A 14811-nucleotide genomic window follows, 5' to 3' on the forward strand; every position below is an offset into this window, starting at 1 on the left:
TCATTTAGTGGATATTTTCGCAAAAAAGTGAAATTTTCAAAAATCCAAAATATTGGCTGAAAACGACTAAATATCAAGGACTCATTGGGCGAATCACTCTGGAACTGAATTCGGAATGCTCACTGACATTTGCCCTATCTGAAAGTCTGATAAACGCCGGAAAAATAACTAAGACCAAAAAAAAAAATTTATTCAACTTTTTTCAAATTTACCCCATGGGATATATATTCTACCCACACACATTTAGAACTCTCCTGGGGTACCCTCACACTTATTATTCCCTCATTTAGTGGATATTTTCAAAAAAAGTGAAATTTTCAAAAATCCAGAAAATTGTCTGAAAACGACTAAATATCAAGGAATCATTGGGCGAATCGCTCAGGAACTGAAATCGGAGCACTCACTGACATTTGCCCTATCTGAAAGTCTGATAAACGCCGGAAAAATGAGTAAGACCAAAAAAAAAATTTTTTTCAGCTTTTTTCAATTTTACCCCCGTGGGATATATATTCTACTCACACACATTTGGTACTCTCCTGGGGTACTCTCACACTTATTATTCCCTCATTTAGTGGATATTTTCACAAAAAAGTGAAATTTTCAAAAATCCAGAAAATTGGCTGAAAACGACTAAATATCAAGGACTCATTGGGCGAATCGCTCTGGAACTGAAATTGGAATGCTCACTGACATTTGCCCTATCTGAAAGTCTGATAAACGCCGGAAAAATGACTAAGACCAAAAAAAAAAATGTTTTCAACTTTTTTCAATTTTACCCCCGTGGGATATATATTCTACCCACACACATTTGGAACTCTCCTGGGGTACCCTCACACTTATTATTCCCTCATTTAGTGGATATTTTCACAAAAAAGTGAAATTTTCAAAAATCCAGAAAATTGGCTGAAAATGACTAAATATTAAGGACTCATTGGGCGAATCGCTCTGGAACTGAAATTGGAATGCTCACTGACATTTGCCCTATCTGAAAGTCTGATAAACGCCGGAAAAATGACTAAGTCCAAAAAAAAAATTTTTTCAACTTTTTTCAATTTTACCCCCGTGGGATATATATTCTACCCCAACACATTGGGAACTCTCCTGGGGTACCCTCACACATATTATTCCCTCATTTAGTGGATATTTTCACAAAAAAGAGAAATTTTCAAAAATCCAGAAAATTAGCTGAAAACGACTAAATATCAAGGACTCATTGGGCGAATCTCTCTGGAACTGAAATCGGAATGCTCACTGACATTTGACCTATCTAAAAGTCTGATAAACGCAGGAAAAATGACTAAGTCCAAAAAACATTTTTTTTTCAATTTTACCCCCGTGGGATATATATTCTACCCACACACATTTGGAACTCTCCTGGGGTACCCTCACACATATTATTCCCTCATTTAGTGGATATTTTCACAAAAAAGTGAAATTTTCAAAAATCCAGAAAATTGGCTGAAAACGACTAAATATCAAGGATTCATTGGGCGAATCGCTCTGGAACTGAAATCGGAACGCTCACTGACATTTGCCCTATCTGAAAGTCTGATAAACGCCGGAAAAATGACTAAGTCCAAAAAAAAAATTTTTTCTACTTTTTTCAAATTTACCCCATGGGATATATATTCTACCCACACACATTTGGAACTCTCCTGGGGTACCCTCACACATATTATTCCCTCATTTAGTGGATATTTTCACAAAAAAGAGAAATTTTCAAAAATCCAGAAAATTGGCTGAAAATGACTAAATATCAAAGACTCATTCGGCGAATCGCTCTGGAACTGAATTCGGAATGCTCACTGACATTTGCCCTATCTGAAAGTCTGATAAACGCCGGAAAAATGACTAAGTCCAAAAATAAATTTTTTTCAACTTTTTTCAATTTTACCCCCGTGGGACATATATTCTACCCACACACATTTGGAACTCTCCTGGGGTACCCTCACACTTATTATTCCCTCATTTAGTGGATATTTTCGCAAAAAAGTGAAATTTTCAAAAATCCAAAATATTGGCTGAAAACGACTAAATATCAAGGACTCATTGGGCGAATCACTCTGGAACTGAATTCGGAATGCTCACTGACATTTGCCCTATCTGAAAGTCTGATAAACGCCGGAAAAATAACTAAGACCAAAAAAAAAAATTTATTCAACTTTTTTCAAATTTACCCCGTGGGATATATATTCTACCCACACACATTTAGAACTCTCCTGGGGTACCCTCACACTTATTATTCCCTCATTTAGTGGATATTTTCAAAAAAAGTGAAGTTTTCAAAAATCCAGAAAATTGTCTGAAAACGACTAAATATCAAGGAATCATTGGGCGAATCGCTCAGGAACTGAAATCGGAGCACTCACTGACATTTGCTCTATCTGAAAGTCTGATAAACGCCGGAAAAATGAGTAAGACCAAAAAAAAAATTTTTTTCAGCTTTTTTCAATTTTACCCCCATGGGATATATATTCTACCCACACACATTTGGAACTCTCCTGGGGTACCCTCACACATATTATTCCCTCATTTAGTGGATATTTTCACAAAAAAGAGAAATTTTCAAAAATCCAGAAAATTGGCTGAAAACGACTAAATATCAAGGACTCATTCGGCGAATCGCTCTGGAACTGAAATTGGAATGCTCACTGACATTTGCCCTATCTGAAAGTCTGATAAACGCCGGAAAAATGACTAAGTCCAAAAAAAAAAATGTTTTCAACTTTTTTCAATTTTACCCCCGTGGGATTTATATTCTACCCACACACATTTGGAACTCTCCCGGGGTACCCTCACACATATTATTCCCTCATTTAGTGGATATTTTCACAAAAAAGTGAAATTTTCAAAAATCCAGAAAATTGGCTGAAAACGACTAAGTATCAAAGACTCATTTGGCGAATCGCTCTTGAAGTGAAATCGGAACGCTCACTGACATTTGCCCTATCTGAAAGTCTGATAAACGCCGGAAAAATGACTAAGTCCAAAAAAAATATTTTTTCAATTTTACCCCCGTGGGATATATATTCTACCCACACACATTTAGAACTCTCCTGGGGTACCCTCACACTTATTATTCCCTCATTTAGTGGATATTTTCAAATAAAGTGAAATTTTCAAAAATCCAGAAAATTGTCTGAAAACGACTAAATATCAAGGAATCATTGGGCGAAACGCTCTGGAACTGAAATCGGAGCACTCACTGACATTTGCCCTATCTGAAAGTCTGATAAACGCCGGGAAAATGAGTAAGACCAAAAAAAAAATTTTTTTCAGCTTTTTTCAATTTTACCCCCATGGGATATATATTCTACCCACACACATTTGGAACTCTCCTGGGGTACCCTCACACATATTATTCCCTCATTTAGTGGATATTTTCACAAAAAAGAGAAATTTTCAAAAATCCAGAAAATTGGCTGAAAACGACTAAATATCAAGGACTCATTCGGCGAATCGCTCTGGAACTGAAATTGGAATGCTCACTGACATTTGCCCTATCTGAAAGTCTGATAAACGCCGGAAAAATGACTAAGTCCAAAAAAAAAAATGTTTTCAACTTTTTTCAATTTTACCCCCGTGGGATATATATTCTACCCACACACATTTGGAACTCTCCCGGGGTACCCTCACACATATTATTCCCTCATTTAGTGGATATTTTCACAAAAAAGTGAAATTTTCAAAAATCCAGAAAATTGGCTGAAAACGACTAAGTATCAAAGACTCATTTGGCGAATCGCTCTTGAAGTGAAATCGGAACGCTCACTGACATTTCCCCTATCTGAAAGTCTGATAAACGCAGGAAAAATGACTAAGTCCAAAAAAAAAATGTTTTTAACTTTTTTCTATTTTACCCCCGTGGGATATATATTCTATCCACACACATTAGGAACTCTCCTGGGGTACCCTCACACTTATTATTCCCTCATTTAGTGGATATTTTCACAAAAAAGTGAAATTTTCAAAAATCCATAAAATTGGCTGAAAACGACTAAATATCAAGGAATCATTGGGCGAATCGCTCTGGAACTGAAATCGGAATGCTCACTGACATTTGCCCTATCTGAAAGTCTGATAAACGCCGGAAAAATGACTAAGACCAAAAAAAAAAATTTATTCAACTTTTTTCAATTTTACCCCGTGGGATATATATTCTACCCACACACATTTGGAACTCTCCTGGGGTACCTTGACACATATTATTCCCTCATTTAGTGGATATTTTCACAAAAAAGAGAAATTTTCAAAAATCCAGAAAATTGGCTGAAAACTACTAAATATCAAGGACTCATTGGGCGAATCGCTCTGGAACTGAAATTGGAATGCTCACTGACATTTGCCCTATCTGAAAGTCTGATAAACGCCGGAAAAATGACTAAGTCCAAAAAAAATATTTTTTCAATTTTACCCCCGTGGGATATATATTCTACCCACACACATTTAGAACTCTCCTGGGGTACCCTCACACTTATTATTCCCTCATTTAGTGGATATTTTCAAATAAAGTGAAATTTTCAAAAATCCAGAAAATTGTCTGAAAATGACTAAATATCAAGGATTCATTGGGCGAATCGCTCTGGAACTGAAATCGGAGCACTCACTGACATTTGCCCTATCTGAAAGTCTGATAAACGCAGGAAAAATGACTAAGTCCAAAAATAAATTTTTTTCAACTTTTTTCAATTTTACCCCCGTGGGACATATATTCTACCCACACACATTTGGAACTCTCCTGGGGTACCCTCACACTTATTATTCCCTCATTTAGTGGATATTTTCACAAAAAAGTGAAATTTTCAAAAATCCAGAAAATTGACTGAAAACGCCTAAATATCAAGGACTCATTGGGCGAATCGCTCTGGAACTGAAATTGGAATGCTCACTGACATTTGCCCTATCTGAAAGTCTGATAAACGCCGGAAAAATGACTAAGTCCAAAAAAAATATTTTTTCAATTTTACCCCCGTGGGATATATATTCTACCCACACACATTTGGAACTCTCCTGGGGTACCCTCACACATATTATTCCCTCATTTAGTGGATATTTTCACAAAAAAGAGAAATTTTCAAAAATCCAGAAAATTGGCTGCAAACGACTAAGTATCAAGGATTCATTGGGCGAATCGCTCTGGAACTGAAATCGGAATGCTCACTGACATTTGCCCTATCTGAAAGTCTGATAAACGCCGGAAAAATGACTAAGACCAAAAAAAAAAATTTATTCAACTTTTTTCAATTTTACCCCGTGGGATATATATTCTACCCACACACATTTGGAACTCTCCCGGGGTACCCTCACAAATATTATTCCCTCATTTAGTGGATATTTTCACAAAAAAGTGAAATTTTCAAAAATCCAGAAAATTGGCTGAAAACGACTAAATATCAAGGACTCATTGGGCGAATCGCTCTGGAACTGAAATCGGTACACTCACTGACATTTCCCCTATCTGAAAGTCTGATAAACGCCGGAAAAATGAGTAAGACCAAAAAAAAAAAATGTTTTCAAGTTTTTTCAATTTTACCCCCGTGGGATATATATTCTACCCACACACATTTGGAACTCTCCTGGGGTACCCTCACACATATTATTCCCTCATTTAGTGGATATTTTCACAAAAAAGAGAAATTTTCAAAAATCCAGAAAATTGGCTGAAAACGACTAAATATCAAGGATTCATTGGGCGAATCGCTCTGGAACTGAAATCGGAATGCTCACTGACATTTGCCCTATCTGAAAGTCTGATAAACGCCGGAAAAATGACTAAGTCCAAAAAAAAATGTTTCCAACTTTTTTCAATTTTACCCCCGTGGGATATATATTCTACCCACACACATTTGGAACTCTCCTGGGGTACCCTCACACATATTATTCCCTCATTTAGTGGATATTTTCACAAAAAAGAAATTTTCAAAAATCCAGAAAATTGGCTGAAAACGACTAAATATCAAGGATTCATTGGGCGAATCGCTCTGGAACTGAAATCGGAATGCTCACTGACATTTGCCCTATCTGAAAGTCTGATAAACGCCGGAAAAATGAGTAAGACCAAAAAAAAAAAATGTTTTCAACTTTTTTCAATTTTACCCCCGTGGGATATATATTCTACCCACACACATTTGGAACTCTCCTGGGGTACCTTGACACATATTATTCCCTCATTTAGTGGATATTTTCACAAAAAAGTGAAAGTTTCAAAAATCCAGAAAATTGGCTGAAAACTACTAAATATCAAGGACTCATTGGGCGAATCGCTCTGGAACTGAAATTGGAATGCTCACTGACATTTGGCCTATCTGAAAGTCTGATAAACGCCGGAAAAATGACTAAGTCCAAAAAAAATATTTTTTCAATTTTACCCCCGTGGGATATATATTCTACCCACACACATTTAGAACTCTCCTGGGGTACCCTCACACTTATTATTCCCTCATTTAGTGGATATTTTCAAAAAAAGTGAAATTTTCAAAAATCCAGAAAATTGTCTGAAAATGACTAAATATCAAGGAATCATTGGGCGAATCGCTCTGGAACTGAAATCGGAGCACTCACTGACATTTGTCCTATCTGAAAGTCTGATAAACGCCGGAAAAATGACTAAGTCCAAAAAAATAATTTTTTCAACTTTTTTCAAATTTACCCCGTGGGATATATATTCTACCCACACACATTTGGAACTCTCCTGCGGTACCCTCACACATATTATTCCCTCATTTAGTGGATATTTTCACAAAAAAGAGAAATTTTCAAAAATCCAGAAAATTGGCTGAAAACGACTAAATATCAAGGACTCATTGGGCGAATCGCTCTGGAACTGAAATTGGAATGCTCACTGACATTTGCCCTATCTGAAAGTCTGATAAACGCCGGAAAAATGACTAAGTCCAAAAATAAATTTTTTTCAACTTTTTTCAATTTTACCCCCGTGGGATATATATTCTACCCACATACATTTGGAACTCTCCTGGGGTACCCTCACACTTATTATTCCCTCATTTAGTGGATATTTTCACAAAAAAGTGAAATTTTCAAAAATCCAAAATATTGGCTGAAAACGACTAAATATCAAGGACTCATTGGGCGAATCGCTCTGGAACTGAAATTGGAATGCTCACTGACATTTGCCCTATCTGAAAGTCTGATAAACGCCAGAAAAATGACTAAGTCCAAAAAAAAAAAATGTTTTCAACTATTTTCAATTTTACCCCCGTGGGATATATATTCTACCCACACACATTTAGAACTCTCCCGGGGTACCCTCACACTTATTATTCCCTCATTTAGTGGATATTTTCACAAAAAAGTGAAATTTTCAAAAATCCAGAAAATTGGCTGAAAACGACTAAATATCAAGGACTCATTGGGCGAATCGCTCTGGAACTGAAATTGGAATGCTCACTGACATTTGCCCTATCTGAAAGTATGATAAACGCCGGAAAAATGACTAAGTCCAAAAAAAATATTTTTTCAATTTTACCCCCGTGGGATATATATTCTACCCACACACATTTAGAACTCTCCTGGGGTACCCTCACACATATTATTCCCTCATTTAGTGGATATTTTCACAAAAAAGAGAAATTTTCAAAAATCCAGAAAATTGGCTGAAAATGACTAAATATCAAGGACTCATTCGGCGAATCGCTCTGGAACTGAAATTGGAATGCTCACTGACATTTGCCCTATCTGAAAGTCTGATAAACGCCGGAAAAATGACTAAGTCCAAAAATAAAATTTTTTCAACTTTTTTCAATTTTACCCCCGTGGGACATATATTCTACCCACACACATTTGGAACTCTCCTGGGGTACCCTCACACTTATTATTCCCTCATTTAGTGGATATTTTCACAAAAAAGTGAAATTTTCAAAAATCCAAAATATTGGCTGAAAACGACTAAATATCAAGGACTCATTGGGCGAATCGCTCTGGAACTGAAATCGGAATGCTCACTGACATTTGCCCTATCTGAAAGTCTGATAAACGCCGGAAAAATGACTAAGACCAAAAAAAAAAATGTATTCAACTTTTTTCAATTTTACCCCCGTGGGACATATATTCTACCCACACACATTTGGAACTCTCCTGGGGTACCCTCACACTTATTATTCCCTCATTTAGTGGATATTTTCACAAAAAAGTGAAATTTTCAAAAATCCAGAAAATTGGCTGAAAACGACTAAATATCAAGGACTCATTGGGCGAATCGCTCTGGAACTGAAATTGGAATGCTCACTGACATTTGCCCTATCTGAAAGTCTGATAAACGCCGGAAAAATGACTAAGTCCAAAAAAAATATTTTTTCAATTTTACCCCCGTGGGATATATATTCTACCCACACACATTTGGAACTCTCCTGGGGTACCCTCACACTTATTATTCCCTCATTTAGTGGATATTTTCACAAAAAAGTGAAATTTTCAAAAATCCAAAATATTGGCTGAAAACGACTAAATATCAAGGACTCATTGGGTGAATCGCTCTGGAACTGAAATCGGAATGCTCACTGACATTTGCCCTATCTGAAAGTCTGATAAACGCCGGAAAAATGACTAAGTCCAAAAAAAATATTTTTTCAATTTTACCCCCGTGGGATATATATTCTACCCACACACATTTGGAACTCTCCTGGGGTACCCTCACACATATTATTCCCTCATTTAGTGGATAATTTCACAAAAAAGAGAAATTTTCAAAAATTCAGAAAATTGGCTGAAAACGACTAAATATCAAGGATTCATTGGGCGAATCGCTCTGGAACTGAAATCGGAATGCTCACTGACATTTGCCCTATCTGAAAGTCTGATAAACGCCGGAAAAATGACTAAGTCCAAAAAAACATTTTTTTCAACTTTTTTCAATTTTACCCCCGTGGGATATATATTCTACCCACACACATTTAGAACTCTCCTGGGGTACCCTCACACTTATTATTCCCTCATTTAGTGGATATTTTCAAAAAAAGTGAAATTTTCAAAAATCCAGAAAATTGTCTGAAAATGACTAAATATCAAGGAATCATTGGGCGAATCGCTCTGGAACTGAAATCGGAGCACTCACTGACATTTGCCCTATCTGAAAGTCTGATCAAAGCAGGAAAAATGACTAAGTCCAAAAAAAAAATTTTTTCAACTTTTTTCAATTTTACCCCCGTGGGATATATATTCTACCCACACACATTTGGAACTCTCCTGGGGTACCCTCACACTTATTATTCCCTCATTTAGTGGTTATTTTCACAAAAAAGTGAAATTTATAAAAATCCAGAAAATTGGCTGAAAATGACTAAATATCAAGGACTCATTGGGCGAATCGCTCTGGAACTGAAATCAGAATGCTCACTGTCATTTGCCCTATCTGAAAGTCTGATAAACGCAGGAAAAATGACTAAGTCCAAAAAAAAAATTTTTTCAACTTTTTTCAATTTTACCCCCGTGGGATATATATTCTACCCACACACATTTGGAACTCTCCTGGGGTACCTTGACACATATTATTCCCTCATTTAGTGGATATTTTCACAAAAAAGTGAAATTTTCAAAAATCCAGAAAATTGGCTGAAAACGACTAAATATCAAGGACTCATTGGGCGAATCGCTCTGGAACTGAAATCGGAACACTCACTGACATTTGCCCTATCTGAAAGTCTGATAAACGCCGGAAAAATGACTAAGTCCAAAAAAACATTTTTTCAACTTTTTTCAATTTTACCCCGTGGGATATATATTCTACCCACTCACATTTGGAACTCTCCTGGGGTACCCTCACACATATTATTTCCTCATTTAGTGGATATTTTCACAAAAAAGAGAAATTTTCAAAAATCCAGAAAATTTCCTGAAAACGACTAAATATCAAGGACTCATTCGGCGAATCGCTCTGGAACTGAAATCGGAACACTCACTGACATTTGCCCTATCTGAAAGTCTGATAAACGCCGGAAAAATGACTAAGTCCAAAAAAACATTTTTTCAACTTTTTTCAATTTTACCCTGTGGGATATATATTCTACCCACTCACATTTGGAACTCTCCTGGGGTACCCTCACACATATTATTTCCTCATTTAGTGGATATTTTCACAAAAAAGAGAAATTTTCAAAAATCCAGAAAATTTCCTGAAAACGACTAAATATCAAGGACTCATTCGGCGAATCGCTGTGGAACTGAAATTGGAATGCTCACTGACATTTGCCCTATCTGAAAGTCTGATAAACGCCGGAAAAATGACTAAGTCCAAAAAAAAATTTTTATTCAACTTTTTTCAATTTTACCCCCGTGGGATATATATTCTACCCACACACATTTGGAACTCTCCTGGGGTACCCTCACACATATTATTCCCTCATTTAGTGGATATTTTCACAAACAGTGAAATTTTCAAAAATCCAGAAAATTTCCTGAAAACGACTAAATATCAAGGACTCATTGGGCGAATCGCTCTGGAACTGAAATCGGAATGCTCACTGACATTTGCCCTATCTGAAAGTCTGATAAACACCGGAAAAATGACTAAGTCCAAAAAAAAATTTTTTTCAACTTTTTTCAAATTTACCCCATGGGATATATATTCTACCCACACACATTTAGAACTCTCCTGGGGTACCCTCACACTTATTATTCCCTCATTTAGTGGATATTTTCACAAAAAAGTGAAATTTTCAAAAATCCAGAAAATTGGCTGAAAACGACTAAATATCAAGGACTCATTGGGCGAATCGCTCTGGAACTGAAACCGGAACACTCACTGACATTTGCCCTATCTGAAAGTCTGATAAACGCCGGAAAAATGACTAAGTCCAAAAAAAAATTTTTTTCAACTTTTTTCAAATTTACCCCGTGGGATATATATTCTACCCACACACATTTGGAACTCTCCTGGGGTACCCTCACACATATTATTCCCTCATTTAGTGGATATTTTCACAAAAAAAGAGAAATTTTCAAAAATCCAGAAAATTGGCTGAAAACGACTAAATATCAAGGACGCATTCGGCGAATCGCTCTGGAACTGAAATTGGAATGCTCACTGACATTTGCCCTATCTGAAAGTCTGATAAACGCCGGAAAAATGACTAAGTCCAAAAAAACATTTTTTTCAACTTTTTTCAATTTTACCCCGTGGGATATATATTCTACCCACACACATTTGGAACTCTCCTGGGGTACCCTCACACTTATTATTCCCTCATTTAGTGGATATTTTCACAAAAAAGTGAAATTTTCAAAAATCCAGAAAATTGGCTGAAAACGACTAAATATCAAGGACTCATTGGGCGAATCGCTCTGGAACTGAATCGGAACACTCACTGACATTTGCCCTATCTGAAAGTCTGATAAACGCCGGAAAAATGACTAAGTCCAAAAAAAAATTTTTATTCAACTTTTTTCAATTTTACCCCCGTGGGATATATATTCTACCCACACACATTTGGAACTCTCCTGGGGTACCCTCACACATATTATTCCCTCATTTAGTGGATATTTTCACAAACAGTGAAATTTTCAAAAATCCAGAAAATTGGCTGAAAACGACTAAATATCAAGGACTCATTGGGCGAATCGCTCTGGAACTGAAATCGGAATGCTCACTGACATTTGCCCTATCTGAAAGTCTGATAAACGCAGGAAAAATGACTAAGTCCAAAAAAAAATTTTTTTCAACTTTTTTCAAATTTACCCCATGGGATATATATTCTACCCACACACATTTAGAACTCTCCTGGGGTACCCTCACACTTATTATTCCCTCATTTAGTGGATATTTTCACAAAAAAGTGAAATTTTCAAAAATCCAGAAAATTGGCTGAAAACGACTAAATATCAAGGACTCATTGGGCGAATCGCTCTGGAACTGAAACCGGAACACTCACTGACATTTGCCCTATCTGAAAGTCTGATAAACGCCGGAAAAATGACTAAGTCCAAAAAAAAATTTTTTTCAACTTTTTTCAAATTTACCCCGTGGGATATATATTCTACCCACACACATTTGGAACTCTCCTGGGGTACCCTCACACATATTATTCCCTCATTTAGTGGATATTTTCACAAAAAAAGAGAAATTTTCAAAAATCCAGAAAATTGGCTGAAAACGACTAAATATCAAGGACGCATTCGGCGAATCGCTCTGGAACTGAAATTGGAATGCTCACTGACATTTGCCCTATCTGAAAGTCTGATAAACGCCGGAAAAATGACTAAGTCCAAAAAAACATTTTTTTCAACTTTTTTCAATTTTACCCCGTGGGATATATATTCTACCCACACACATTTGGAACTCTCCTGGGGTACCCTCACACTTATTATTCCCTCATTTAGTGGATATTTTCACAAAAAAGTGAAATTTTCAAAAATCCAGAAAATTGGCTGAAAACGACTAAATATCAAGGACTCATTGGGCGAATCGCTCTGGAACTGAATCGGAACACTCACTGACATTTGCCCTATCTGAAAGTCTGATAAACGCCGGAAAAATGACTAAGTCCAAAAAAAAATTTTTATTCAACTTTTTTCAATTTTACCCCCGTGGGATATATATTCTACCCACACACATTTGGAACTCTCCTGGGGTACCCTCACACATATTATTCCCTCATTTAGTGGATATTTTCACCAAAAAGTGAAATTTTCAAAAATCCAGAAAATTGGCTGAAAACGACTAAGTATTAAAGACTCATTGGGCGAATCGCTCTTGACGTGAAATCGGAGCGCTCATTGACATTTCCCCTATCTGAAAGTCTGATAAACGCCGGAAAAATGACTAAGTCCAAAAAAAAAATGTTTTTAACTTTTTTCTGTTTTACCCCCGTGGGATATATATTCTATCCACACAGATTAGGAACTCTCCTGGGGTACCCTCACACTTATTATTCCCTCATTTAGTGGATATTTTCACAAACAGTGAAATTTTCAAAAATCCAGAAAATTGGCTGAAAACGACTAAATATCAAGGACTAATTGGGCGAATCGCTCTGGAACTGAAAACGGAATGCTCACTGACATTTGCCCTATCTGAAAGTCTGATAAACGCAGGAAAAATGACTAAGTCCAAAAAAAAAAATTTTTCAACTTTTTTTAATTTTACCCCCGTGGGATATATATTCTACCCACACACATTTGGAACTCTCCTGGGGTACCCTCACACTTATTATTCCCTCATTTAGTGGATATTTTCACAAAAAAGTGAAATTTTCAAAAATCCAGAAAATTGGCTGAAAACGACTAAATATCAGGGACTCATTGGGCGAATCGCTCTGGAACTGAAATCGGAACACTCACTGACATTTGCCCTATCTGAAAGTCTGATAAACGCCGGAAAAATGACTAAGACCAAAAAAAAATTTTATTCAACTTTTTTCAATTTTACCCCCTTGGGATATATATTCTACCCACACACATTTGGAACTCTCCTGGGGTACCTTGACACATATTATTCCCTCATTTAGTGGATATTTTCACAAAAAAGTGAAATTTTCAAAAATCCAGAAAATTGGCTGAAAACGACTAAATATCAAGGACTCATTGGGCGAATCGCTCTGGAACTGAAATCGGAATGCTCACTGACATTTGCACTATCTGAAAGTCTGATAAACACCGGAAAAATGACTAAGTCCAAAAAAAATATTTTTTCAATTTTACCCCCGTGGGATATATATTCTACCCACACACATTTGGAACTCTCCTGGGGTACCCTCACACATATTATTCCCTCATTTAGTGGATATTTTCACAAAAAAGAGAAATTTTCAAAAATTCAGAAAATTGGCTGAAAACGACTAAATATCAAGGACTAATTGGGCGAATCGCTCTGGAACTGAAATCGGAATGCTCACTGACATTTGCCCTATCTGAAAGTCTGATAAACGCAGGAAAAATGACTAAGTCCAAAAAAAATTTTTTTTCAACTTTTTTTAATTTTACCCCATGGGATATATATTCTACCCACACACATTTGGAACTCTCCTGGGGTACCCTCACACATATTATTCCCTCATTTAGTGGATATTTTCACAAAAAAGAGAAATTTTCAAAAATCCAGAAAATTGGCTGAAAACGACTAAATATCAAGGACTAATTGGGCGAATCGCTCTGGAACTGAAAACGGAATGCTCACTGACATTTGCCCTATCTGAAAGTCTGATAAACGCAGGAAAAATGACTAAGTCCAAAAAAAAAATTTTTTCAACTTTTTTTAATTTTACCCCCGTGGGATATATATTCTACCCACACATTTGGAACTCTCCTGGGGTACCCTCACACTTATTATTCCCTCATTTAGTGGATATTTTCACAAAAAAGTGAAATTTTCAAAAATCCAGAAAATTGGCTGAAAACGACTAAATATCAAGGACTCATTGGGCGAATCGCTCTGGAACTGAAATCGGAACACTCACTGACATTTGCCCTATCTGAAAGTCTGATAAACGCCGGAAAAATGACTAAGACCAAAAAAAAAATTTTATTCAACTTTTTTCAATTTTACCCCCTTGGGATATATATTCTACCCACACACATTTGGAACTCTCCTGGGGTACCTTGACACATATTATTCCCTCATTTAGTGGATATTTTCACAAAAAAGTGAAATTTTCAAAAATCCAGAAAATTGGCTGAAAACGACTAAATATCAAGGACTCATTGGGCGAATCGCTCTGGAACTGAAATCGGAATGCTCACTGACATTTGCCCTATCTGAAAGTCTGATAAACACCGGAAAAATGACTAAGTCCAAAAAAAATATTTTTTCAATTTTACCCCCGTGGGATATATATTCTACCCACACACATTTGGAACTCTCCT

The sequence above is a fragment of the Phyllobates terribilis genome, unplaced genomic scaffold, assembly GCF_046119375.1.
Source record: "Phyllobates terribilis strain yellow unplaced genomic scaffold, ASM4611937v1 Scaffold_12__6_contigs__length_324123572, whole genome shotgun sequence".
Taxonomy (NCBI): domain Eukaryota; kingdom Metazoa; phylum Chordata; class Amphibia; order Anura; family Dendrobatidae; genus Phyllobates; species Phyllobates terribilis.